This window comes from Cryptomeria japonica, chromosome 1, assembly GCF_030272615.1.
Source record: "Cryptomeria japonica chromosome 1, Sugi_1.0, whole genome shotgun sequence".
In the NCBI taxonomy this organism is placed as follows: Eukaryota; Viridiplantae; Streptophyta; class Pinopsida; order Cupressales; family Cupressaceae; genus Cryptomeria; species Cryptomeria japonica.
This window is the reverse complement of record NC_081405.1, coordinates 243,089,590-243,106,070: the sequence shown is the minus strand read 5'-3', so window position 1 is coordinate 243,106,070 and position 16,481 is coordinate 243,089,590. Positions and strand designations below refer to the sequence as shown.

The window sequence follows — 16,481 nt, the reverse complement described above, 5'->3', positions numbered from 1 at the left end:
TAATGACAAACTGAAAAACAATGCACCACAATAATAGTATAAACAATGCACCAGAACAATATTATATTGAAATATATTCCAGTTTATACATCACATACCATGGTTTTTAGAAGGAAAAAGATGTGCTGGCAGCTTACAAACTAATACGGCAGCATACAAAGTCTGTATACAAAGCCTCTCCAAAAAAACACTTGCATCCAAAAGAATCTATCACCGTATAGGAAAAAAGAGAATTTTGTTCAATAGCGAATAGCTTTTTCTTACTACACAACTGCATGAAGCTTTTGAGGCTAAGATTTAAACATTTGGCATAGCACATTACAACTGTCAAAAAAATTTAAGCAACGTATTTATAGTTACACCTGTAAGCAATATTAAGAAAATTAAATAAAAGATATAGAAAACACGATAACTATCAACTAGAAATGGTGCTGGAAGATGCTACGTGTCTTTAGAAACGCATTGCAATGCCATTTAAGCATAATTTTTTTCAGAAATATCAATCTAAAAAGTCTATATTAAACTTATGATAAGATATGTAGATTTGTCAACAACATTTAGATAATATATTCAAAATATTTAGACAAATGAATTAATATTAAACTAATTTTTTGTTTCAATGAAAAGGCACAATATATAAATATTAAATGATGGTCTAATTTTAAACCACACGCACTAATCAACATATTAAGTCTGAAAAATGTTTGTTAATTTTAAATATTTAACACTTCTAAGTCTAAAAGTCAAAACTTAATATATATAATCTAAGCCCTGCATTAAATAATTGTTTACATACTTAAAAGAAACTATTCTTTCCATCTTGTAAATACCTATAGGGCTACACTTCATAGATATTAAATGGTTTTCTTAAAAACTTTGATTAAAGCAGATAAAGACGAGCATGCGAAGGCACAACGGAGTCAACCAGACAGGAATGGCATTCATTATCCGGCTCATATTAAATCCTTGTTTTCGCCATAGACAGTTTAATTTGTTATTCTGAAGGTACCACGGCATAAAATTTGGATGGGCGTTTTCCATTTATTATTTAAGAAGTAGTACAACACAAGGTTAGAATGAGAAGTGCAATTGAAGGCCCCTCATAAAAAAATGATCAGTGGAGGAGAGCCTGAGCTTGTTTTTCATACTTGAAGCCATTGGACTTTGAAGTATCTGCACTCCACACAAAGATGCCATGGAGCTTGCCGGACTTCTTGAGTGTCCTGCAGGCATCGAAGAAACCCTTGGCAGGGGACAGCCCTCCGCTGCCGTCGCTAGTAAAGCTAGGCAACACTTTTCCCACGCTGTAGCGTTTCTCCTGAGCGTTGAAATAGTTGATAAACTGCGGGACGGTGGTACTCGAATCGTAAGCGTAGAATTGGAAATTCACGTAGTCGATCGATTTGCCGTACTTGTTCCACAGGGCACTGTAATGGGACTGCACTTTTGGATCGTCGAACGGAGCGATGGAGGCAAACGAGATAACTTTCTTCTGCTTTAGTTGAGTGATGAGCTGCCCGATACAGGAGGCAAATGTACTGGGATCTGAAACGTCGAAATGCTCATAATCGATGTCGATGCCATCAAGATGGTATTGCTTGATAATTTTAGTGAGAGAAGAAACTGCATTCTTCACCCACGTCGAAACTGCATTCTTCACCCACGCTGTCGCCGCCTAAACTGAGAGCAACTCTGACGTTCTTATTTTTGGATTTGATTGCCTGCACAGCGCTCGGGCTCAGATTGCCGGTATCCCAGAAAATATTGAATATTCCGTTTGTGGGAGAACTTCCCGACGGGGTATAGTCGATGGCGAAGGATAGAATGAAGTCAACATGCGTGCCGGGAATGATTGGCAAATCCGAGAACTTAACGCCGTTGAATTGTGCGCCTATGTATTCCCTGAATACCCCGGCACCTGCACAGCAATACAAACATTCAATCCATCAAACAGTAATTCGAATAATTGAACAATTGATATTTCATAGCAAAACGTTAGATTTCCTTACCCATCGATCCATTCTCTGATAAACCCACAGCCAAAAACAGCATTAGCAGCAGAACAGAGGAAATCTTCGCCATTTGAAGATTTGGATTGGATATATGGAATCAGTAAGGCCCCCTACACTTTATATACAATCTTTTTGAATTGTTTATTATTCATGCCCGAGTTGACCAAATCATGTCATGTGCATTCATAAATGATAATGTTTTTTAAATAGTTATTATTTACAGTCATGTATACCTAGTTCGTGCATTCATAATAATAATAAGTAGTTATTATTTACAGTCATGTCTACCTAGTTCGTGCATTCATAATAATAATAATGGTTGCGTTTGAATACCGAAACGAATAGTAGCCGTCTGAAGCACAAAATATGCCCAATTCTTGCAGAGTACATCAGATTTAAAATACAACCAATTTAATAAGTAGGTTATAAGGTCAAATCTTATCCTCTAGGATTTCATTAACGGACTATATTCACGTGGAGAAGTTTTGGAAAGCAAAACTCATTTCGAGGATTGACCAACTATTTTTAATTTTTGTGTATGGAAATTTCTTTAGTGAAGGTCATATTTGGTAATGTAATTTTACATGCATTTATTGTGAAAGCATGTGATGTAATCATATATAAATGGTCTATAATAGACAATTTATTTATGCCCTTAAATTTTTTTTTGGGAAGGTTAAATTTGATTATGTAGTTTTATTTAGTATATAAATGGTCTATAATAGACAATTTATTCATCCAGCATAAATTTGCAATAAAAACACATTTATAAAATGACATAATTAATAATTTTTAAATGTAATTACATAATAAATTGTAACATAAAACTATCTATTAACAAGTATAGATCATTATGGTTTATTGTAAAGTCTTTAAAGAAAATTTACATATATTGTTTTTTGGATATAGCTATACCTTAGAATAACAAAATATTATTGTGATAAATACAAAAGGTCATTTGGGAGTAAAGTTGTGAATGCTAATAAATTGAGTTGTATAAAACTTGAGATGTCCCTAATGATTACAAAGTAAAAGAAAAAAATGATTGAGACAAGTGCTATGGTGGCATAGTGAAGGTATAATAAGAATTAAATATACGTAGATTTAATATGTGGTGTGTAATAGAGGAGTCAATGTGACAAGATTGTTGTGGGATTTTCTCATGGTGATAGTTATGCAACTATCAAAAAGAAATTAGAACCAACACATAATAATCATGGCCATAATAGTAATAAATCGTATAAAATAAACTTTGGTGCCAACCCATCCAATGTGAATTCTAAAGTTATTTTTCAACTACTAAATTGGATTTGCTTCAATAGTGTTAGCTTCCTAGAAGAGAACAAGTATGTGCAAATATCAATTCTTCATATTTTATGATGTGTGAAAAGTAACCAAATACAATCATATTTTAAATGATTAGTGAAATTTACTGTGTGTAAACAATTTTTAAATAACACAAACTACTAATATTTGTACTTGCACACATGATTGGATTGCATGCACTAGAAACATATTTGAAAATTTTACATTGATTATGAACAAAAATACAAGTGTATTACTTAGATGGTACTCTCCAATAGTAACCTTTCTTTCTAATTTATTTCTAATTGTAATTTTATGCTAGTACTAGATATATATAAGAAATGAAATGAACTTTAAACTACACATACCAGTAATAAATATTAAAACTTACACATAAAAAAAAAAAATTAAGTTTTTAAATCTATATTAAAATAAAAAGATAAAAAATTTATAATTTATATTCTATCTTTAAATAAATTCAAAATTAATATATATTATAATTTAAATATCATATTATATTTTCTTATAATAAACTTTTGATTCTTTACTAATAATTAAAATTTCATAACTATGATTTTATAAAAATATAGAAAGTCAACAATGTGGTCAAATGGATTTTATAATTATAAAATATTGTGTAATATTCTATATTATTTCTTTAACCACCAAATTCTTGACCTACATGTCACAATTATACATGTTATCATATTATAAACCAATATGATAAGACTATGAAGTTCTAAGCTTTTTTATACCATCCCATCTATCCTTAATATACCCAATACAAGGAATTTGTCGTCTTATTTAAAATTGATTCTTAAATTATTTTTAACTCATCTCTACATAAACCAACTACTATAAAAAAATGTCTTAACTTTATATTTATCCAACATGTGCCTCCAAAATTTCTTAGAACTTAACAAAGAATGTGGACACAAGTGATTGAAAAATGGGAATTAATTACACTTTACAACTTTCATGTGGAAATAGGAAAAGAGCTTTTTTGCCAACCTTGAGATAAATATCAACCATTTTCTAGAAAGATCTATCAATTGTGTCTTTTTAAGTTTGTTATATTTGGGTTCTGAAAGGTTAGTGTTCTCTAGTTTTAGGTGTGATAAAATTACAGTCATGGAGGCCCAACATCTATATGTCAAACCCACCTCATATGTCTCCCTAAAAAATAATATCCAAGTTTGGGACATCTTTGATAAGGGAAGAGTAACCTTGATCTTCAAAATCATGAAAAATATTAACAAAGACCTCTTGTCTAAGTTTATGAATAGTTGCAACAATGGGAGAGTGGTAGTGGGTGGTGTAAAAATGGACGTATCAAAAGAGATAATTTCCCAAGTAATTGGTTTTAAGTGCGATGGTAAAAATTTCCCCTCTCTAAGTCAAAATCAAGCTATTAAGAGTATATTTCATTGTTCTTCAAGGATAGAGAGAGGTTAAAAAGACACCAAAATAGATTTAGGAGAGAAGAAGATTTTTAATTGCTGTGGGAAGCCATCAGCTATAACTTGATAAATTACTTCACATTGGAGGGTCAATTTGCAACACTTCATGGGTACCATTTTCCTCTTTCCGATCACTTAAGGCATCATAAACCTATTAGTTATCCATTCTTTTCATTTTCATCCATGGAAAAGTGTTCTTCTAAAGGGGTTTACATATCATTAAACTAGGGATTGATTTATGTCATTTACAGTTACAACCTAAAAAATACTCTTGTTCTCTACCCTATTTTTCCCCATGATTCTCCTAAGGACCATGATGAAAACCGTCCTCCTCCTAGCAAGTCTAAAAGGAAAATTCCCTATAAAGATTTCTCTACACAATGTCCTCCTCTATTCTCCTAAGAATTGAAAGGTTACCATTAGATGTGGCACAAAATACCTTCTTGTAGCCCTAGTAGTTTAGGGTCTAGGAATGTGAGTGGAAAAGGAAAAGTAGTGATTAAGTCTTTAAAAAGAGGAATGTTGTTTCCCCATCTAATGATATTTCTGATAGTGAGCTAGCCAAGGGGGACAAAATGACTTCCTCAGGAGAACAGACATTTAGTAGGATGCTAAACTTTTGGCAACTGCTAAGTTTATCAAGGCTATAGAAAAAATCCCACCTAAAGATAAAGAAGATCATCACTTGAGAGGCTCTAAATTTTACATTGAGAAAATAGAGAGAAACAAAGAAACCCAAGATGAACTCCTTAACCTGGTTCTCAAAGATTCCATCTCTCAGTCCCTTTTGACAAAGAATAAATTTAATGAGGCACTTCAGGGCTCAATAGCTTAAAGGATCATGGGGATGATGAGATGGTGGAACAAAATGTTGGTGGCGGTACTATTGAGTCCTAGGATTGCCATGCGTTGGTTGTTAATCAGAAGACTTGAATGTTAGGGTTCATAGTTTGGAGATCTATCAAAAATTCCCTTGGATGCAATATAAATAAGAAGTGGATAAAATGTCTCGAGAGTAGAATTTAGAACCTAATTAAGCTTAATAAAGTTGGATGCAGAAAATAGTTATGGATGTCCTAACAGTGAGAGAAAAAATGAGAGAAAGAGAAAGAGGAAAGCTCCAACAAGGGAAAAGAATGGACAAGCAATATAAAATCAGATTAGCGCATTGTCTAATTAGGAGATGGAGCTTGAGCAGATGATGTATGGGTAGGGCTATATCTCTTAATGCCTCTATGTTGTTTATTTTTTATGTTCTTGATAGTAAATGTTCCTAGGATGTTTCTCTTCACATCTTTAGTTTCAATTTTTATATAGACAATTTATAAACTCTTCGATATTTTGGTTGATGGGATTGACCTCTAAGCCCTTGTTTTATTTTGATCGATTGTTTTCTATTTGGATGCATAATGGATTGGGGGCCTTCCATACTTAATCTAATAATAACATGTGTCTCCACAAATACTAATATTTTTTGTATTTAAATAATTATTATTGATAATAAAATGTAAATCCAAAATGCTAGAGTAGTATGTTCACTCATCATACCATTTTGAGATAGCATAAGTGTGTTATATTTGTCATAGTCTAAACCAATGTTCAAATATAACTAATTTTTTACTCGAGTGTTATGCTAATAACTTATGCTCTTAAATTTTAATAAAATTTTATTTATTCATGTCCAATAATATAAAATTAATATAATATTATAATTTTACTGATTCTTATTGTAGATGATTTCTTCATAGGATTATCAATGATTGACCAGATAATAATAATTATATTTTTTATTGATGACCACAATTATAATTAATTACAGAAGAAAATAGATTGTCATGCATTATTGTATTGTGAACATATTGCATGCCTTTCATATTAAAATATATAATATTTTTATAATTTGAAAATATTATTTTAGGAGAGGTTGTATTTGATGTTGTAAATCTATTTAATATGAGTGGAACATTGGTCGTGGGGAACTTGGGGTGGTATAGTTTAGTGAGAATGTTGCTAGTTGGGCCCATTTGTAGAATTATTGAATTTTTTGGTTGATTCAAAAATATATTAAATATTATAAATGTATTTAAAATTTGAGGTATATGTTGCATGGCAACCTAGTTTGAGAGAAAAAGGGGGTAAACAAGAAGGTGTTCTAGGCTAAATTATTTAACGAATGGTTCAACTCATTATGTTTTAAATACTGTCAAATAATGTTTACAAATGTGATGGGGAAAATCTTAGTTTCCACATGGGCAATACTATACATATACTATTGAATAATTTTTTTTAAATGATTAAAAAATGTAGCAAAAGAATCATAGATTATACAAGAGGAATATTTTTGAAATTGAAAAATATAATAACTTTGAAAGGTTTGGGTTGTGGGTATATAGGTGGAGGCATGGGTCAAAGAATAGAAGTGGACATATTTAGACATGTAATCTACTACCACTAATATGAGTACTTTGCCACCTAACTTGGGAGGTCCATAAATGAAATCCATGAAAATGGTTTGAGAAAGTCTAAAATTGTAACAATGACATTTTCATATATCAATTTAAATAAAAAACTACTTGATATCTACCTTTCGACCATGACAAAATAAATTGTGATGTGCCTACTCATGAGTTCTAGAAAACCTTGAATGAATATCTAAGAGAGAGGCATTCACTACATGAAGAATTTGAGTATGTAATTCAAAGAATAAATACGAAATTTTTATACTATAAATATTGGGCATCCCAAGAGTTGTTGGTGATGAAGGAGGGTTGACAAAGTGTTGGTTGATGAGATGATGTGTGGGCTAACACTTCAGCCACTCTTGTTGGAGAGCTTGCAACCAATTATAAAGGGACATATAAACTACACACTGGATGGCATAGTTCTCAACTTTGTGGGAGAAAGCATCTTAAACCACATTATCCTTTCCCTTCTTATCTATGATCTCATAGTCCTATTTGATGATTATGGTGACCTATTTTTGCTTTTAATTCTTCAAGCTCTTGTCCTGAGCTCCGTTGCAAAAATCTGGGCGAGGAAAACTTCCTTACAATAAAACTATGGCGAGAAGAACCATGGACTTCTCTCCATCAGATTCTTGTCATCGCTCCTACTGGACCAATAATTGTTATTGCTGTCTCATCGATTGCAATCACAAAGAGATTTCATATCTTCAATTGTTCAAGCCGCTGTCGTCAGCTCTCATACAAAAAACAGGATGATGAAAACTTTGTTCCAATCAATAATGACAAGCAGAGTCGATGACTCCTCTGCATCTGATTCAATCATATCTCTCGCCATTGTTTGTTCTTGAAAAAATATTATTCATGTTTTGTTGATTGCAATTACTAAGCCACTTCGGGGTGGATATACTAAACCTTTTGCTTCGTACCCACAGTCGGACTAGTTTTCACTAGGCATGGCCTAATCTGTCTGTAATTTGGTAAGTACTTTTTACTTCAAATTTTCTTTTGAGCTCAGCTAAGTAGCATCTGCATCTTTAGAATTCCCATCGTCCTCACATATGCTCTAATAATTAATCGTATTGCAACCATTGCTCTGCTTGAACTAAAGGAGGAGGCTTCTCCAAACTTGAAAATCGTGAATGACAAATTGGAGGCAACATTAATGACTCGGATGGTGGTAACCTTTGTTAGGCTCTTCAGAATCTTCACGTCTTGGACTTTTGATTTTTTTTTAATGGTAATTATAATTCTTTTTAGGTATAAGATCTATTGAAAAAGCTAGTATAATTTCAAATGAATTATATAAATCTGAAATTGTGGCATTTAAGACAAACCTTCAATTAGGGGTAGTTCACTGTTTGGTCATCTTCAACAATAGGCTTAAATTCATCAAGAGAAGATGTTTAAGAGTTGTATAAGGGCGGGCTATTGGAAGTCAATCTTGGTGGCATAAGAAAAGTTGGATTTAGTTTGGCTCTCCTCCATATTTCATCATGAAAGGATTTTCAGGAGTTGTACAAGGGCGGACAGGCTCTTGGAAGTCAATCTTAGTGCCTTAATAAAAGTGGGATTTCCTTTGGCTCTCTTTCACGTGTCCATTGTTATAGTGCATCACGGAATTTTATAAAGTTCTAGTTGAGTGCAGAATTGACTGAAAGAAAAATTGACTTATTTTTATTTAGCATATTTTTTTTTTTAAATATTAATTTATAACCAGTGTTTAGAAAAATTTATGTAAAAAATATTTATAGATATTATTATTAAGGTAATTAGAAACAAATAAAATCTATTTTTTGCTTTTTATACACAAATTAAATCCAAACCAAATCCAATTTCTGCTTTATATGATGGGTGAACCTTTAATGTTTCCAACAAGAATTGTGCTAATCTCATATACCTTATTGCCATTGTATAGCATCTATGATGTAATAGATCTATAACATTGATTTTCAAAATCTAATAAATAAAATAAATTGTAAATTTAAAAAAATAAATGATAATCTTTTCTATCTCCATCATCCATTTTCCACTCCCAACTTTTATATTCTAAATCTAATCACATTTATAATTAATTTACAATAAAAGCCTCAAAAGAATAAAATATATGCAAAAAGTAAAATTCCAAAAGCAAAGAATGCCCTTTAAACTTTTATTTATTTCAAAAGGACGCACCAGACAAGTATTAAAAGATAATTGACAATACGGAGATACTATTCTCCCTTTATGCAGATTAAGAAATTACCCTTGCTTTAAGGGCGCACTACAAATATACATATCAAATGCCTGTTCACACCATGTCTAGATGCCATTTTCCCATTCCTTATTACAAAAGTATTACAACAAACAATTACGATTAGAAATGCATTGGGAAGCGATGACCAAATCAGGATCCCTGAAGAAGAGCCTGAGCTTGCGCTTCGTACTGGAAGCTGCCATTGGCCTTGGAACTATCTGCACACCACACAAAAATGCCTTGGAGCTTGCCAGAGTCCTTCAGTGTTTGGCACGCATCAAAGAAACCATTGGCAGGCGAAAGCCCTCCACTGCCCCTGGTAGTGAAACTAGTCAACACTTTCCCACCACTGTAACGGGATTCCTGAGCGTTGAAATGGTCGATAAACTGTGACACGGTTGTGCTCGAATCGTAAGCATAGAATTGGAAATTCACATAATCGATCACACTGCTGTACTGGTTCCAGAGAGCAGTATAATGGGTCTGCACTTCTTCATTGTCGAAGGGAGCGATGGAGGCAAAAGAGATGACGTTGTTCTGCTTCAATTGTGTGATGAGCTGCCCAATACAGGAAGCAAATGTATCGGCATCTGAATAGTCGAAATGCTCGTAGTCGATGTCAATCCCGTCGAGATGGTATTCCTGGATTATGTCTGTGAGAGAAGAAACGGCGTTGCTCACCCACGACGACACAGGGGTTGGCTTGAACTAGGCGTAGGCGCTTCCAACGGTGTCCCCGCCTAAGCTGAGAGCAACCCTAACATTCTGGTTTTGGGATTTTATGGCCTGCACGGCACTCGGGGTCAGATTTTCGCTATCCCAGAAAATGTTGAACTTCCCGTCTGTGGGATCGCTTGATGTGGTGTAGTCGATGGCGAAGGCTAGAATGAAGTCGACCTGTGTGCCCGAATTTATTGGCATGTCTGAAAATTGGACGCCATTATACAACGCTCCTATGTATTCTCTGAACACCCCCGCACCTGCACATCAGTACTTAAATTCAATACATATAAGAACTTCCTTCTATATAACTAACAACCATTCATAACTCTAGCTTAAAACATTATTGTTTCATTGCAAAATGTTGGCTTCCTCACCCATTGATCCAGATAATCCCAGTGCTGAAAAAAGCATTAGCAGAAGGGCTGAGGAAAGCTTGGCCATCAGAACAACTTATTGTTTCAGAAAAAGTGAGGGTGAAGTGGGTCAGTGCAATCACCAATGATCATGTAATTTACAATCTCAATGAGTTAGTCAGTTCGTACCATTCTTAAATATTGTTTACTTTTAGTTGAATGGTTCAAAATAAATTTGAGCCAATTAATGTTCTCAATACAGATAAGATATCAAATTGTTATTGAAATTGAATGGCTTCACGTGCTCCACATACTATTCTCACCCGCTGAATCAAAAACGTGTTGACCGTGGTGACTACAGTAGAACCGTGTTCGAAAGAAGAAATGTAAAGCAAAAGTGTCGTGAAATACTTTAAAAGCAAGTTCAAGGGAATGTACCATCCTTAATGGGGTAAATTTACCGAATAATTTAATAGCTGTTTCCATAACAAATATTTTACTGAATGCACAATTATTATAACCATATATTTTTATTTCCACATTGATTGCTGGATATTATCCAAAGCAAAGAAAAGTAACCAATCGGAGATCAAATAAAAGACTATAAACAAAGACCTCTGTTATTTTTTTGTGTTTGTGTGCCCCACCTCTTAAACTCAACTTGCCTTTTTTCTTTACGTTTGTTGGCGAATCTTCTTAATTTATGGCCCATTTACATGTAGGTGGCGTGCGCCAACAGTTTACTCGTACCCATTGAACTGTTCCCTATCAGTTTATGTGACTTTTTGTTGTCGTTTCAGGGAATTGGTATTTCGAATGATTTGATGTTTCTTATTACCCTCTTTTCAATGGTCCTGGCTACGGAGGAATTATTTACATCCGTAACATTATGGGGTGGGTGCAAATAATCTTCTCATAGAAGGCATTCTTTTCAATTAATTTCTATATAAAATTTAAATTATTATTTAAATGATTATTGTAAGCTTCATGTAAGTATATCTCATTAGAATTATTAGATTTCCACAATCTATAATGATAAATCTATTGTTGCTTCTGGATTTGATTGTGTGACTTTATTTGCATCAAAGTTTTAGATCACATTCATTCTTATCCTGGCATTCTCTAAACATCCTAATGATGGATCACATTCATTCTTATCCTGGCATTCTCTAAACATCCTGATGATGGATCACATAGTGTGATCCGAAACGTTGATGCAAATAAAGTCAAACAATCAAATCCAGAAGCAACAATAGATTTAGTATACCTCATATCACGTTGTTTGGTATTTTAAGGTTTTTTTAATATTAAATTTAATTCTTTTTCTATTATTCTATTATTAGTTCTACTGATATGCACGATATTTATGTATTTGTTGGATGCAATTCTAGTTTTCAATCAACTACTCATTATAGACAATTTTTTAATTATTTTTATATTCTTCTAATTTTATTTTTTCTAAACATTTTAATAATTTAAACAAAATTATTTATTCATCTTTCTATTGATGTTGTAAACAATAGTTGCAGGGCTCAATTGTCCAAGTAAAAGAAAAGTATTTTAGATCTCTCTAATTTGTTCTCTTTTATTGACAGTGTGCCCAACATTTATATCATGGTAGTTAGGTATTGTAGGCTAACAACCATATTAAAGAGACAATCTTAGACAATCTTAGAGACTGTCGAAATCTTATCTTTTTTGACAGAACAAAGTACAACAAAATTGAAAGAAAATTGAAATTCTCGAGAACTCTATAAAAGTCTTAATTCTTTTGAGCAACAAAGTACAAAGATCTGGAAAAATCTTACCTAAAATTCAAAGAAATTTTACATTTTTGGATTTAGGCAAATGCATTAAGAATTTGTTCCCTAATGATTAATACTGCTTCCATAAACTACTCTAATCAAATGCAACTATTTGTCAAACCAAAATCTACAAAAACCTTATCCTATTTAATGGAAGTTGGATGTACATAGGTAGGCACAAACATTGGATGCATATGGGAGTTGATGCATGTACACGAAACTTCATAGACAAGTATGCATTGTTTATTCATTTTCTTGTTGCGTAGCTTATTTTTGTATCCATATCCAGAAATCAAATTTAAGACCATCTACGACCAAATTTTAAGACCGTCTCCTACCATCTTTTGGGAAAATATCATCTTTCAAAGACATGAAGACCAAGAGATCAATGAGACAGTCATCTAAAATGACGAATTCCTAAAGAGCTTTGTAACTTGACAACCCTTTCACAAATGTAGTGTGGACATATTGAGGTGAAACAGTTGTTCTATTGCAACTTAGTAGTTTTTTGTACGTTTATGATCAAATGTGTTTATTATTGTCTGAATGAGCTTCTCTTTGAAGATTGTATTTTATGGTTTAAAGATGTTTTTGATTTTCTCCAATTCTGGAAGGCATGGTAGTAGTTGTAATAACACTTCTATTCAGAGCTTATGCCTATTTTGGGTACTGTTAGTCTTTCCCCCTTATGATGTTGTAACCCTGTTTGTACCATAACCCATTAAACCAACTTACACTTTTGTGAATTATTCTTCAAATTTAGAGGGCTCGGTCTCAACTTTATGTTGTTTAGATTCTTCATTTACCAACCTTTAGATAATATAGTGTGCTTTCAGTTTCAATCTTTCTTTGTGTTTATGATCCTACATTAATAATGAAAGAGATTTAAAGAGATGCATGCTTTCTGTGTAATTATCATGGGTTGCCCGGATTGTCCATAGTCTTGCTTTTCTTTCTATATACCACATGCAATGTGAAAAAAGAAGTCAATCTACAAAAATGATTAGAAATGATTGATTATGACATTAAACCATGCTTGTCTAAAATGAGAACTAGTTTATTAAAAGAACATATTATTGTTTATTAAATTGGTGGTTCATTTTATTTAATGTTTCTTATGATCTCTCTTTCTAATTAATTTCTATAAAAAAATTAAATTACTACTCAAATGCCTTTTGTAAGCCTCATACATCCATACAATATAAATATTTAAAAAATTATGAAAAATTTAGTAAAATAATTATTAAACATTTATTTTAGAAAGCAAATAAGAAAGAAAAAAATTCAAAGTAAAGAAAATGCTTATTTATCCTCCGCAAGCATGATGGTCAAACCCTCTCACAACTATGGTGAACAACGCCCATGGTTTTAGAATTGCCTTGAAGTACCGCAAACACTATGGTTCTTATAGCTGATAATAATTCTTTGTGTCCATCAATTAAGGCTTTGAAAATTAAAAGAGGTTGCTAATATTTCCACGCATCCAGCACTCCATCAATGGCTAATATCATCTGACTGTCTGTGTGCCTTCTCAATGTTTACTTCAATCACTTGTAGAGATTTATTTCGGCCTTTTTGATAGCTTTCATAAGGGCTTGGTGTACTGGGTTTCCTGGTGGTGTGCCATATGCAAGGGTGTTCTCTCTGGCTGGCTTAAGCGTGGCATCTAGAGGATGGCGGTGGAGTTTCCTGGCTTTGTCTATGGTGTCCAGAGGATGGTGAGTCTTGTTGTTTTCTGGAGCTCCTGGTGGGGTTCGTTCCCCTCTTTCTGTGTTCGGGCTTTGGGTGTGTTGAGGTCCCCATTCTGGGTGTCTCACCGTTTTGGGGTTTCTCCTTTGTTCGGTGGCTCTACTCGGAGCTCTTCTAAAGTTTGGTGCCCTCCTTGCGTCTTGGCCCTGGGGGTTTTTCTTTCCTCCTTTCTCAGGCCCCAATGCTATTATGGTTTCATCCTTATGTGGTGGGGTTGTACCGTTGCTCTGGCCCTCTGGTTATCCTCTCTCGTTTTGTTTTGAGAGGGTCAACCCATGGTTTCCCTTTTGCCTCTTCTCCATCTTTGTATGTCCTTTAGAGGTGGATGGCTTTCCTTTAGAGGTTGAGAGAGGTTTTGGGGGCTGTTAGAAGTTGTTTAGGTCTCTTTTTGGCCCTTGTTTCTGTTTCTCTATCATTATGCCCTTATGGAGGTGGGTCTTTGGTGGAGTTTCCTTTCTTTGTGTTTGAATGGTTTTTGGCTTGTCTTCTCTCAAGTTTATGGGAGCCTTTTTAAAACCCAAATATCCTTCTCTTCTGTTTCTGACTCAACATCTTTGGTCTTCCTTGGTTAAGCCTATTGAGGTGGTTTTTTCTTCTATCATGGTGGAGATGGTTTGTTCTAGGGATGACCTTTCTTTTTTAGAGGTGGATTTGGGTGTTGTGTTTGTTTTTAGGAGATGTTGGTGTTTTTCAGATGGTCAGTTGTGGTTTGACAGTATGGCTATTGACAAGATGAAGGTTTGGGGAGCCTTCCAAAACCCTTTGGTCCTAGATTACGTTTGTTTTCAAATTACCAAGAATCTAGTTGGTGATGCGCACTTTGTCTTATGCATGTTGCTTTCTACAGGGATCATTATCAAGGTTATGGTTATGGGAGCCTGGATAAAACCCACAATTTTGGTTGAGAGAGACTTGTTCCCTATGTTTGATTTTGTTTGTGGGAGCCATTCAAAACCCATCAAGATTGGGGGAGCCTAGAAAAACCCCATGTCTTTTATTTTTTCTAAGGACGGAGAGGATGCTGAAAGTTTTCAAGGGCCCGGTTTGGCCAGTTCTTGTTTTTGGTTAGGGCCATGCTTTGGTTGTAGCCTGGAGAAGCTATTACAAGCTATGGGAGCATGGGAAAACCTTTTTTGTTCAGGTTGTGGGAGCCTTGTAAAACCCGCTAATCAGGTTATGGGTTCCTAGAAAAACCCTTGATTTCTGTTGAAGGTTAAGGGGGCCTTGATAAAATCCTAGTGTTAGTGAAAGGCTTTGGCCTCCTCCTCTTTCAACTAGGTTTCAATGGTATATCTTTGCTGATAGGCTAGTTTTAGGCTAGTGGTTGTCTTTGATGTATTCTAAGAGGCTATTTGTTTTGGGTTTTGGATCCTAGTAAAATCCGAGGGTTTCGGGTTCCTTCAAAACTTGTTGTAAGGGATTTTAGGTCCCGGGTGAACTCACAAAGCTGGTTCCCACTTTTTGGTACGTCCTAATTTTTGCTGAAATCTAACATTTTTTAGAAAATATAATGATTTAAGCTTTAAGAGGTCCCATTTTAAGTAATTAATTGAAGAGAGTTAAATCAAAGGCTCTTAGATCAAAATTTCTTGGATAGAACCTCTGTACTTCTAAATCATGCTTGCAATGGAGTCTCCTTTGCATCTATCAAATGCTGACAAAAAAACAATTTTACATTAGCTTTTGGGGGGTCAAATTAATTCATTTAAAAGTTATTTTTAAAAATTATTTAGTCCTTATTATAAGATTTCCAAATAGTATAACTTTTAGTATATTTAATTTCATTAATATATTTTTATTTTATTTCTTATGAATGTATGTTTTTCACCGAACATGAACTTCTTTGTTCAATGCATTGGGAAAAATAGTAAACTAATTAAAAAAAAATTTGAAAATATCTATGCCCTAGGTATTGATGTTTTCTTTCTAACAAAAAAAAGAAAATTGAATTTTGATATATATAGAACAAGTTATGTGTTCAAACGTACACCTATATCTAAATTATAATTAGTCAAACTTGAAAACTTAATAAAATGAAAAATATTCAACATATCACTATCAAACTAACTGCATGCCCTGGGTATTGATATTACAAACCAAAATTCAAAAGAATTAAGTTTTTATTATTTATAGAAAAAAAATTATGCATTTCGGGATACACATCACTCTTAAAAAATGTTGTTTGCTGTAAAAAATTACTTTTTGAGGGAGATGGAAAAATCAATAAAATTTTATTCAAACAAATTTGAAAAAAATATATTTATTATCTACAAACAAGATGTTAAAAATCACTAGTTTATATCATCTTCAAATTCTTAACGGTTTAAAAGTTATAGGTGTCAGAAAGTGAAGGTTTTTTTCAAAATATTCATATAA

At 33.4% G+C, this 16,481-nt stretch overlaps 2 pseudogenes; both read right to left on the bottom strand.

Moving 5' to 3' along the window:
* Positions 1-1,089: 1,089 nt before the first annotated feature.
* Positions 1,090-2,079, bottom strand: LOC131034186 (chitinase 2-like; annotated as a pseudogene).
* A 7,277-nt stretch (positions 2,080-9,356) lies between these two features.
* On the bottom strand, positions 9,357-10,756 carry LOC131856044 (chitinase 2-like; annotated as a pseudogene).
* Positions 10,757-16,481: the final 5,725 nt, after the last annotated feature.